Genomic DNA, 11,315 nt, shown 5'->3' with positions numbered 1-11,315 from the left:
GAGCACCGTGCTTCATTTAGAGGTGTTTTTTGGTCTTGGTTTTGTCTGAGCACACACACAGAGGCACGTATTTGTAGCTAGCAACTTATAGTGCTGTAATTCAACAGCAGGGCAAGTTCTGTAATATCGTGAGCCTGGTGTCCAAAAATAGCAGCAGCCGTGAAGAGGCAGGCACAATAATGTAATACACTCTGCAAGTAGCAACAGCATTAACCTCTGGGATGTGACATAAAAGGGCAGAAATGTACGCTGCTGCACTCAATTGATTTGTTTCAATATTAGAAACTGACATCTGATGACTCAGCAGTTTTGAGAGTGCTCCGCAGCATGCTAATAACTAAGACGCAGGGACTGAGAAGGGGTGAGGGGCAGAAGAAGTGGATGCGCATTAAATGATCCACAGACTGTCGTGGGTACAAACTGGGCATCCAAGATAATGTAATATATCAACAGTTATTGAAATAATGTTATGTTATGTTACCTTACGCAGTTTGAAGTATTTAAGCGTGTTTTAAATATAAGTGAATTTTATTGAGTCAATATTAAAAACTGACATCACTCAAACCATCACTTTACATAGGCTTGGGGGGTGGTCTCGGTGCAGCACCAGCAGGCCTGAACCGAGGTGGAGGGGTACGGTCCTTCCGGGCTTCACGGGAGCGGTTCTTCATCACCTTGCTGTGAATGGCAGAATGGCACAGCTGACACAAGAGTGAAACTTCCCATAGAGCCTGGGCAGCACATATGAGTCAAAGTCACTTGCTTCTGAGACATCTCGGACTGCAGCTGCTTCTACAGTGTTTCGGATGACAAACCTCTTAATAGCCTTTTCTCTGGGGACACAGCGGGCACAGTTAGTGCAGCGGATAGACTGGACGTGGCCCCGGCCCTTCTTGGCACGGCCATTGTTCCTTCTCTTCTTGGTCATGTCGGCACCGAATAGGCAAAAGAGCTAAACATAATTGGAAAGCAAGATAGCACACTGCTCAGAGGCCTAGTGAAAATCCCAGGCCAGAAAAAGTGGCCCTTTTACATTCTTCATTGGCCTAGTGCTTGCAGCCTAACACGGTAAAGTACATTCAGCCATTAATACTGCTGGCAAGGAAAACGGGAAATCCGAGACATGTGACTTTTACAATAGAAGTCAGCCATTTTTTTCTTTAACGGCGTCTGGCCAGTCGCTGTCGACCTGAGGAGCAGGATCCTGGAATGTGAAAGGCTGAATGGAATGACAGTGGCTTACATTCTCCACCACAGCCCATAGATCTGAAGGAGCAGTGCCTGCCTTCCTTCCACTCCACAGCCCACCTGCTCACTGCTTCCAAAGGCGGGGAGGCTCCATGCAAGGACCACTATGACGACGTGCTCCGAAGCAGGCCTGGAGCCTCCCCACCTTCGGAAGCAGTGAGCAGGTGGGCTGTAGAACGGTGCAGAAGCTGCTTGAGTGCTGTTCCCTTGGATCGATGGATCGTTGCACAGAATGTAAGCCAATAGGTTCAGACAATGTTTAATTCATCCCAGAGCCGGTTCCTGAGGTGGAGATAAGTTGGGGAGCTTATGAAGAAATAACTAGCTGGGATGTTGGGAGCATAAGTGGAGCCAAAGTGGTGGTGGTGGTGGGGGAGGGCAAGCACTTCCCAGACATGAAGCTGACCCCGCACTTGTCCCCTTAGATCTATTGCTGGATCATAACATGGAAATTCTAATAAGGCTGCAATCCTAAATTATTACAAATGCATGGGCGGTGACAATTACGTTGTAAATCTAGTCATCTCCGATGAATATGCTAGGCTGACTCAGTTCAGTGCGAATTAAGAGACTTAAAGCTGTTCCTACTATTCCTGCTCAGGCACCAAAAATGAAGTAGAGGGTACTGATATCTTTATGGTTTCCTAAGCACACTTACTTGAAAACGAACTGTTATCAAGACCAATAGGAGTGACTTCAGAGGGAATATGTTTTGGATGGGAATGTTAAAGTTTCTGTTTTAGAAATCTAACCTGTTTTAGAAATCTAAAGTGTGCCTCCTCAAAGGACTTTGCATCATCTGTACTCCACAATATCTGGTGCAGCCACCGACTGGGAGCAGCCATGCTGAGAAAACCTTTATTGGTAGCATCCATATGGCTGCTGCAATATATCAAGTGGCCCTGATGCCGGAGCCAATGTGGACATTTTATTTGTTACAAAAATAAAGATTGCATTAAAATGTCTCCTCACATCTACTTTAATGACTATATTCATTCTCTCTCTCTCTCTCTTACACACACACCACACAGAGTTGAGTTTGCACACACAATGTAGTGAACACACCTGCACCATCAAGAAATGTTGAGAGGCACAGCAAAAGTCTTTGGACAGAAGGTGCAAGAAAAACATTGAGCTGACACTCCTTCTTCGATAGGTGAGACTTCCTGAGTTTGGGGGCAGAAAGGAAATCAGCTCTGTTGCTCTTTTGCGTAGTACACTTATCCATTGTCCATGACATAGGACTGCAGTGCTGGTGGTGAATAAAAAGCAAAATGGCTAAGCATTAAAAATCAATCAAAATAACAACCAGTGCAAACATGCACTCTGACATGACAAAGATATCTGGCACCAGAGGCTCATAAAAAGAGATTGCTTTTGAATTTAGGAGCAGGGTTGCTAGAAAGCAGCAGTGAGATCATTTTATAGCAGTGCCAGTGAGTGAAGTGCAGCATACATTGGATAGCCTTCTTTTTCTTCCAAAGCTAGGAGAGACAAGGCGTCCTCTCTCCCTTCAAGGGGCTGGGCCGGGGCCAGAAGTGAGGCCGAGGTTCAAACTAGACATCCCGTTGCACACATGAGATTTCCAATCCTGTGCTTGCCTCCAATGTGCAGTGTGTGTGGGTAAGTGGGGAACTTACTGCTGGCAGGAAAGAAGGTGCTCTCCCCTGCCATGGCTTTCTCTCTGTAGCTCTTACCCCCAGCCTCTGTTCCTCAGTTTACTGGGACCTGGACTCGGAGCCAGTGTGCAGGGAAAAGAGCAGGCAGGGAAGGATCAAGCACCTACCACTTCTACCTTGCAGATGCCCTTCACACTTAGATTATTTATTTATTAATTCTCTATGTACATCGCCCTGAGCCATTTTTGGAAGGGCGGTATAGAAATCAAATTAATAATAATAATAATAATAATAATAATAATAATAAATGATGCTGCGCTCCACTCCTGCTTTGCATGGCCAGAGGGGCAAAACGCAGGACGTTCACTGGACATCTATTTCTGCCCCAAGAATGCTTGCTACTGTACTTGCTCATAGCCATGTACACTACCCAGGTGTGTAATTATGCCTTCAGACCAAAGGAGAGCTGGCCTTGTGGTAGCAAGCGTGCCTTGTCCTCTTAGCTAAGCAGGGTCCACCCTGGGTGCATATGAATAGGAGACAACATGTGGGAGCACTGTAAGATATTCCCCTCAGGGGATGGAGCCACTCTGGAAAGAGCATCTAGATTCCAAGTTCCTTCCCTGGCATCTCCAAGGTAGGGCTGAGAGAGATTCCTGCCTGCACCCTTGGAGAAGCCGCTGCCAGTCTGTGTAGACAATACTGAGCTAGATGGACCAATGGTCTGACTCAGTATATGGCAGCTTCCTATGTTCCTGTGTTCCTAGCTGGGGTATTTACTCAAAACAACGCAAGTGTGATTGCACTCTAGTCTAGACAGGCAAGACAACTTTAGGGTACTCCGGAGGAACAAACAGACTTGGAGGAAAGGCTTGTGAAAATAACATTTATTTTGTATGCAGCAAAGGCACAATGTAAACACATGGTACTTGGCAGCCTTGGAACTGTCTTGGACGTTCAGGGAATGAAGGCAACTTTGAGGGGGAGATCAGGAGAGGGAGGAAGAAAGCGTGGAGGCTTGACAAGCCTGGTGGTTAGTAGACATTGGAATGCGGGTTGAAAGAGGGAGGGAGGTTTTGTGAGTGAAGCCAAAGGGGTGAGTCTCACTGGGGGAGATGATCCAAGGGTCTTGGGCACAGAAGTTCTGCCAGATTAGCAGGCAAGGAAAGACATCAGGCCTGGCAACAAGTGCCAAGGGCCATGGCACTCCTTGTGCTCGCAGCTAGCAAAGGAAGCATAGGATTTTCCAAGGCAGACAGGCCCAGGGGTTAACCTGCAGTAAGCCTACGCAAGAAATGTCCCAGCCCTAGTGATTTTTTCATTCAGGGATTCCAGAGCTGCTCGCTGGAGTGCAGGGGGTTCTTGGACAGTCAGGTACGGAGGTTAACCTGTAGCAAGCCCATCCAGATAACAGAACTAGAAATATAAACAAGAGAAGAGGAACTTTCAGACACAGAACCTAGAGGAGATGGATGGATGTCACAGTCGTTATTCAGATGGCACCCAAAACAAAAGGGCTGTTTTGCACCAAACCTAATTAGCTGCCTGGAAGATTGTCTTGATTACATGGTAGGGTGGGGCGGGGCTGTTCAAGCTCCCAGGAATGAACTTTTGTTTTTTTTTTAAGTCCTGACTTGCTTTGCCTGGAACAAAGCTTATTAAATATGCAAGGAATTCAGGTTGCATGTGTCACCTTGTCCAAGGCAGCTTTGCAGTGGCTGTCTAGGCACGGACAGCTTAACCCCTCTGGCGGCTTGGCGCTCCTCTTGATATTAAGCAGTTGCCTGTGCACAGTGTTCTGCTCAAGCTTCTTTAGGTCAGAGGCCAAGGCTTCCAAGACGAGAGGGAGGCTGTCTGGTAGTATGCTTTTAGTCTGCCTCTTCACTCATGGATGATGATGATGATGATGATATTTATATAGTTGCTTCAATGCACATGGCACTTTGTAGAGTAACAGAAAACAAGGGAGAAGTCCCTGCCCCAACATTGCATGCTTAGGTTTAAGAAAGGAGGCACTCAGGCCAGGGGAGAGCATAACATCGCCCCCCATAAAGACCAGCTCTGGCCTGTAAGGACTGCTGGGGCAGCCCCACCTTGCCACCTTCCCAGGAGTATGAAAAGACCAGTGTGCCCTGAGGGGAAGGCAAGATAGGAGATGCCCAGGCCAGGGAGCTCTTGTCCTCAGCTCCTGAGAAGACCCAACAGCCAGAGACAACCTTTTTTCATCTTCTGCAATTTGCGTCTTTTAATATTGTAAACTGCTTTGGGTGCCTTTGTCAAGGCAGAAAGGTGGTATTAAAAAATGTTGTAAATAAATAAATAAATAAGTAAAGTTTCTTCTACTCTGGGCGAGATGGCCCACTTTTCAGATGGATGAGTTGGGTCGACAACTTTCCCACTTGCCCCTTGCAGCTACGACTTTAAGTGCAGCTTGATCGGCAGCATTTAGCAGGTACAGTGTTTTACCTCCATGCGGTGAGCAACTAGTTGCAGCAGATCATGATGCCAGTGTTCGAAGGTACAGTGAAAGGGGCTGGCTGAAAAGTTGGCAACCTGAGAAGGAAGAAGTTAGTCCATGGATATGAGGAAGTGTAATTAGGCTTCTTTGTCTCCACTGGGGACAACGGATAAGAGATTAAAGCCTTCATGGGAAAGATGGGTTTCCAAGATGGGGATGGAACCAGAGTATCGCTCAGTGGGGAAAAATTAATAATAATAATAATAATAATAATAATAATAATAATAATAATAATAATAATAATTTGATTTCTATACCGCCCTTCCAAAAACGACTCAGAGTTATTTCATTCTGGTTATTTTACACAGAAAATAACAAACAAATAAGAGGGAACCCTGTCCCCAAAGGGCTCACATTCTAAAAAAAAAAGCATCTGCTTTGCGTGCAGAAGGTCCCAGGTTTGATCCCATTCCCTGGCAGCATCTCCAGGTAGGGCTGGCAAAGGCTCCAGTCCTGCCTTAAACTTTGGAGAGCTGCTGCTAGTCAGTGTAGATAATACTGAGCTAGATGGACTAATGGTCTGACTTGGCATAAAGCAGCTTCCTATACTCCTGTGAGACAGAAGGTAGCCCCTCTGAAATGCAATGTTCTGTTCTAGGCAGTCTAGCTTTTTCTTTCGATTTATAAAGGTAGTTTTGGTTGTTGTTTTTAAGTGACACGCCTTACATGTGAAAAATGGCCACAGAGGAGCAAAGTCACAGGGCCAGGAAGTTGTCAGTTGACTTGTTGTGGGTTACTGGATCCAAGCAAGGCTTGGACAGCACACGAACAAATCCATACATTCATTCCAGTGAGGAAGAGATTAAGGAATGAAAGCAAGATTTATAATGCTGCCCTTCTGGTGCAGAAAGCTCATAGCATCTCCCACCCCCCACTGTGTTGTGTGCATTTAAAAATGGTTCCATGTGTATTTCACACCTGTTTTATTGGTTCTTGTAAACCGCTTTGGAATGTTTGAATGAAAAGCCGAGCATAACACTGGAAATGAATGAATGAATGAATGAATGAATAGCTTCCAGCCACCCTTCAAAAGGGTCATAGTTAGAAATTTTGTGCTGCATACACTGGGGGCTAAGGATACGCTGGGGGCAGACACGGTCAGTCCATGTGGAATAGCAAAAACCTAATGATATGAATTAAAGCTATTCATTAATCTGAACCCAGCTTAATTTTTAAAATAACTGTAAGAGACCTGCCAAGAAAACTCAGTGCTGAGCAATTCAGTAGTAAGACCATTCCTGCATGTTTACTGCTATATCTCCGTAAGTAAAAGAGCTAAGGGCTTTTAAAAAATAAATAAATAAGAAAATTGGAAAATTCAAGCAAAGGGCTGGAACACCCCTTTGGATTGGTCTCATAGCACTGCCCCCGCCCTCCATGAAAGGTTATATTTCACGCTATTTATTTATTTATTGTTGAATTTCTATACCGCCTTCCATTAAAAACAACCCCAAGGCGGTTTACAAAAGTTAAAAACATACAATAAAAATGGCAATTAAAATATTAAGCTAAAAATATAAAACACATCTAATTTTAAAACTATAAAATACAAGCATAAGAACACATAGACACAAGAATAAAAACACATAGAAGCAGCATAGAAATGGTCATGTAAAAGCCTGAGTAAAAAGCCAAGATTTAAGAAGCTTTCTAAAAACTGTGATGGAGTCTGAGGAGCGAATGGCCATTGGGAGAGCATTCCAAAGTCTGGGGGCAACAACAGAGAAGGCCCTGTCCCGAGTGCATGACAGACGAGCCTCCTTCATTGTAGGCACCCGGAGCAGAGCCCCCTCAGATGAGATTTTCAAGCGGGCTATCCAGTATCCCTGAGGCTAAACCTCTATTGTGATCAGGATCCTTCTAAGGGAAAGTGCTGGAGCCTTATGCTAGTTTAGCAGCATCTCTTTATTTCTCGTAAAGGGTGCCGTTGAGAGGAGGGGCTGGATGGAGAGCAGACAAATTGTACTTTAAAGCCACAGCATTGGTTTCCCCTCTCCCTACCCCTCAGGCAAAGAGCCAACCTTCCTCTTACATAACTCCCTTGCTGCTGGCTAGCAAGGAAGTCAGCCCCGCCCCCACCCATCCCGGTTTGCTGGCTGTGTGCCCATGGCCAAGCAATTTATTTCCATCCCAACCCAAGCAAGTGGGGCGTGTCTGGTAGCTAGTAGCCAGCAGCCGGCAGTGCTCATTTCAGCAGACATCTTCTGGCCATCACCATCCATTAAAATGACATCCTTTGCTATTAGTTATACCGAAGTCTAGATTAAAGGTTATCCTCTCGCTCTTCATGGCCATCTCATTGATCTTCTTTCTGTCCTCCCTTCTCTTAATAATTCAAGACTTAACTTACTATCTCATTTTCCAATTGCTCCATTGCTGATGTCTCTGTCACCGAGTCCCAGGCAGGTCACACAGTGAAGTGGATTCTCTGGTCGTGAAAATCAATGCACCTCCTCCAAGATCAAATACCGCTTATGCAGGCACGCTACTGGCTAAGGAGTTAGTTCTGCAGTCTTTACTAGTTTCAATAAATAATAACCTTCTGACAAAGTGACGCAGTGCCCAGTGCAAATCTCTATGCAAGACGTAGCTGGAAGCAAATTATGCGGAAGGGCCAAGAACTCTCTAAGGGCATGGAAAATTAATGAGCAGCACTTAAGTTTATCAGAGGTTGAAAGGGGAAAAAAACCCTTTCAGCTACTCCCAAATTGTTTCATTGGCCTTCAGAGAAATCACAGTGTATATATATGGACAACATACGTTTTACAGAGATTTTGCAAAGGATTTTGCAAATTTTGATAGTCAAAATTATTTTGTTCTCCTTCCATAGGAAGCAGTCATATAGCGAGTTAGACCATAGGTCCATCTAGTTCAATATTGTCTATACAAACTGGCAGCAGCTTCTCTAAGGTTGCAGGCAGGAGTCTCTCTCAGCCCTATCTTGGAGATGCCAGGGAGGGATCTTGGAACCTTCTGATGCTCTTCCCAGAGTGGCTCCATCCCCTAAGGGGAATGTCTTACAGTGCTCACATATCAAGTCTCCCATTCAAATGCAACCAGGGTGGATCCTGCTTAGCTAAGGGGACACGGCATGCTTGCTACCACAAGACCAGCTTTCCTCTCCTCAGACCAGCTCTCCTCTCCTCTGTAGTTCGCCTCAGACCAACTCTCCTCTGATTCCATGGTTTGCCATAGAATCCTCAAATGCACACTTTGATCACTAAATGACAGTAGTGGCAGGGGTGGTGGAAGTGGCAGTAGTAGCAACTATTTTAGGAGTGCTATTTATTTGACCTCAGCCACATGCTGGATGCTGTACAGAATACAGAAGGACCACCGTGGCTCTTCACAGAGAACTAAGACTAGGGAATGAGGCTGTTGCTCAGAGGCAGAGCATCTGCTTTGCATGCAGAAGGCCCCAGATTCAATCCCTGGCATTGCCAGGTAGGGCTGGGAAAGACTCCTGTTTGAATAACAGACAGGAGTCTATCACTTGGCTAGTCGGAGCAGACAGCACTAAGCCAGATGGAACAATGGCCTGGACTAGAATAGGACAGCTTTCTAGGTAACTATGGAATGGCAAATGATTGGTCTCAAAGACAAATCTGGCCTGAGCAGTATCAGCTGGCCCCTCCCAATGCTTCTATCCAGGACTAGCAACACAGAGCTCAAAGCCTGACTGCAAATGAATTATGTAGGCATCAGGAGCCACATCCCAGAGCTCCAACTGACCCTGATTCAAACATGTGCCTGAGGCTGGCCTCTCTCTCATTGGGAGCCAGGCAAGCACTTTGCCTCTATGGTTGGAGTTCCACCTGGTGTGGTGTTGCTTCTGCTACTGGATCCCCGGAACAATGGATGGGGCTCTTGGGACAGGAGAAGAGAGGCCAGGAGCCTTGCTGGTGGGCATCGAAGGTGCGACAAACTCTGATCCCTCGGATCTGGGAGTTTCCCCCCCCCTTGGGGCTGGGGGACTTGGCTAGGGGCCCACACATCTTCCTCTGAGTCCAGATGGATCCCAGATGGGGTACAAGAAGTATGTGGAGAGCAGTGTCCTCCCCAATTTTTTTCATCTCTGTGTGGAATGAATTTTGTTCTGGGCGGCAGTATCAAAGCAGTGTGAGTGCACATGAGTGGGGTCTTCAGAGTGAGGCCTTCCTGATTCAGCCTGAGCGAGATCTAAAATTAACTGACCGGACATCAAAAACCGTGTGAGCGCATGCACACGTGCATGCCTTAGAGGGAGCAATGGCAGAGAGAGTTCTTTCTTTCGCTACAGGACTTGCCAGCAGTCTACTCTGAGAACTTCTCTTCTCTTCTCAAAGAAGTCTTCCCTATACCCTGACTAGGGATGGAGAGTCTGTATTAGTCAGAGCTGTCAGTATCCTTAGGTATTGGCAGTGAGTCATGGGGATGCGGCTAGGTGTCGCATTGACTGACTGACTGATTGATTGAGTGATTAAGTGCCATCAAGTTGGTGTCGACTCTTAGCGACCACATAGATCAATAATCAATCAATCAATCAATCAATCTTTATTACGATCACAGACCAACATAAAGTACATTTTAAAACCACATAGATAGATTCTCTCCAAAATGATCTGTCTTTAACTTGGCCTTTAAGGTCTCTCATTGGTGCATTCATTGCTGTCATGATCGAGTCCATCCACCTTGCTGCTGGTCGTCCTCTTCTTCTCTTTCCTTTAACTTTTCCCAGCATTATGGACTTCTCAAGGGAGCTGGGTCTTTGCATAATGTGTCCGAAGTATGATAGTTTGAGCCTGGCCATTTGTGCCTCGAGTGAACATTCTGGATTGATTTATTCTATGATCCATTTGTTTGTTTTCCTGACTGCCCATGGTATCCTCAAAAATCTTCTCCAGCACCAACGTTGAAATCATCAATACTTTTTCTATCTTGTTTCTTCAAAGTCCTGCTTTTGCATCCATAGTGTCACAGAGGAAATCATTGTACAGACTATTCTAATCTTTGTAAGTATAGACATGTCACGACATCGAAATATCCTTTCCAAGGCTTTCATTGCAACCCTACCAAGTGCTAGTTTGCAGCGAATTTCTTGACTGCTGGATCCTTTACTGCTGACAGTGACGGTAGGGATGTGCGGTTCGGTCCGGATCTGGACCGGTTCGTCCCGAACCGGTCCGGATCCGGCGGTTCGATCCCGGACCGAATCGGGCCCTTCTGGGACCGAGCCGGACCGAATCCGGGCCGGTTCGGTACCGAACCGGCTCGGGTTTCCCGAACCGGTCCGGGAGTGCCATTGAGTCTCTGGAGTGTCTCTTTAAAGTTGCAAGTGTGTCCTCCATTTTGTGTCTCCTTCCCGAAACTTTTGCTCCTCCTTGCATCCATTTTGTGATGCTATTTCCAGGCATTGTATTGGCTGCGCTATTGATCCTTGATTGGCCAGAATGAGTCCTTTGGTCTGGTAGGCTGCTTGGCTGTTGCACTGTTGAGAGCTGGCACCCTGTTGGCCGTGGGGGGAGTGCAAAGGTGGGGGCTCCCAAAGGAGGGAATTTCAAACCTATATAAACCCAAGCCTCTTCTCTGGAAACTTCTCTTGGCTGCAGTTGTGGGATCATCTCTGAGACCTTGCTTGCTCTTTTGCTGCTGGTGTCTGCTGTGAGTCCCTGACTGTGTGTCACATTAGTGTGTGTCTGTCTCTCTGCTCTCTCTGTGTGTTGTTGTGTGCCACCTTGTCCATCTGCCCTCTGTCTGTCTCTGTCCAAACCTCTTTAATACTTTCCCCTCAACTTTTTCCAACTTTCCCTGTTGTGTTTTCTGTTCTCTTCACCCTTTCTCTCTCAACCCTTCTCCCAAAGTTTTGGCTTGCCCTCCCCCCCCACCCCCCCCATCTTCTGCATTGCTTTCCTGTTTTTGTGCTTTGCCTGACTTTTGTTCCACTTTTTGAG

At 46.2% G+C, this 11,315-nt stretch overlaps 1 pseudogene; it reads right to left on the bottom strand.

The window, feature by feature from the left end:
- Window positions 1-533: 533 nt before the first annotated feature.
- On the bottom strand, window positions 534-933 carry LOC128346981 (40S ribosomal protein S26-like; annotated as a pseudogene).
- Between the last annotated feature and the right edge of the window lie 10,382 nt (window positions 934-11,315).

This window comes from Hemicordylus capensis, chromosome 2 (assembly GCF_027244095.1).
Source record: "Hemicordylus capensis ecotype Gifberg chromosome 2, rHemCap1.1.pri, whole genome shotgun sequence".
In the NCBI taxonomy this organism is placed as follows: domain Eukaryota; kingdom Metazoa; phylum Chordata; class Lepidosauria; order Squamata; family Cordylidae; genus Hemicordylus; species Hemicordylus capensis.
Note: the sequence above shows the minus strand (reverse complement) of the source record. Positions and strands in the feature narration are given on the sequence as shown.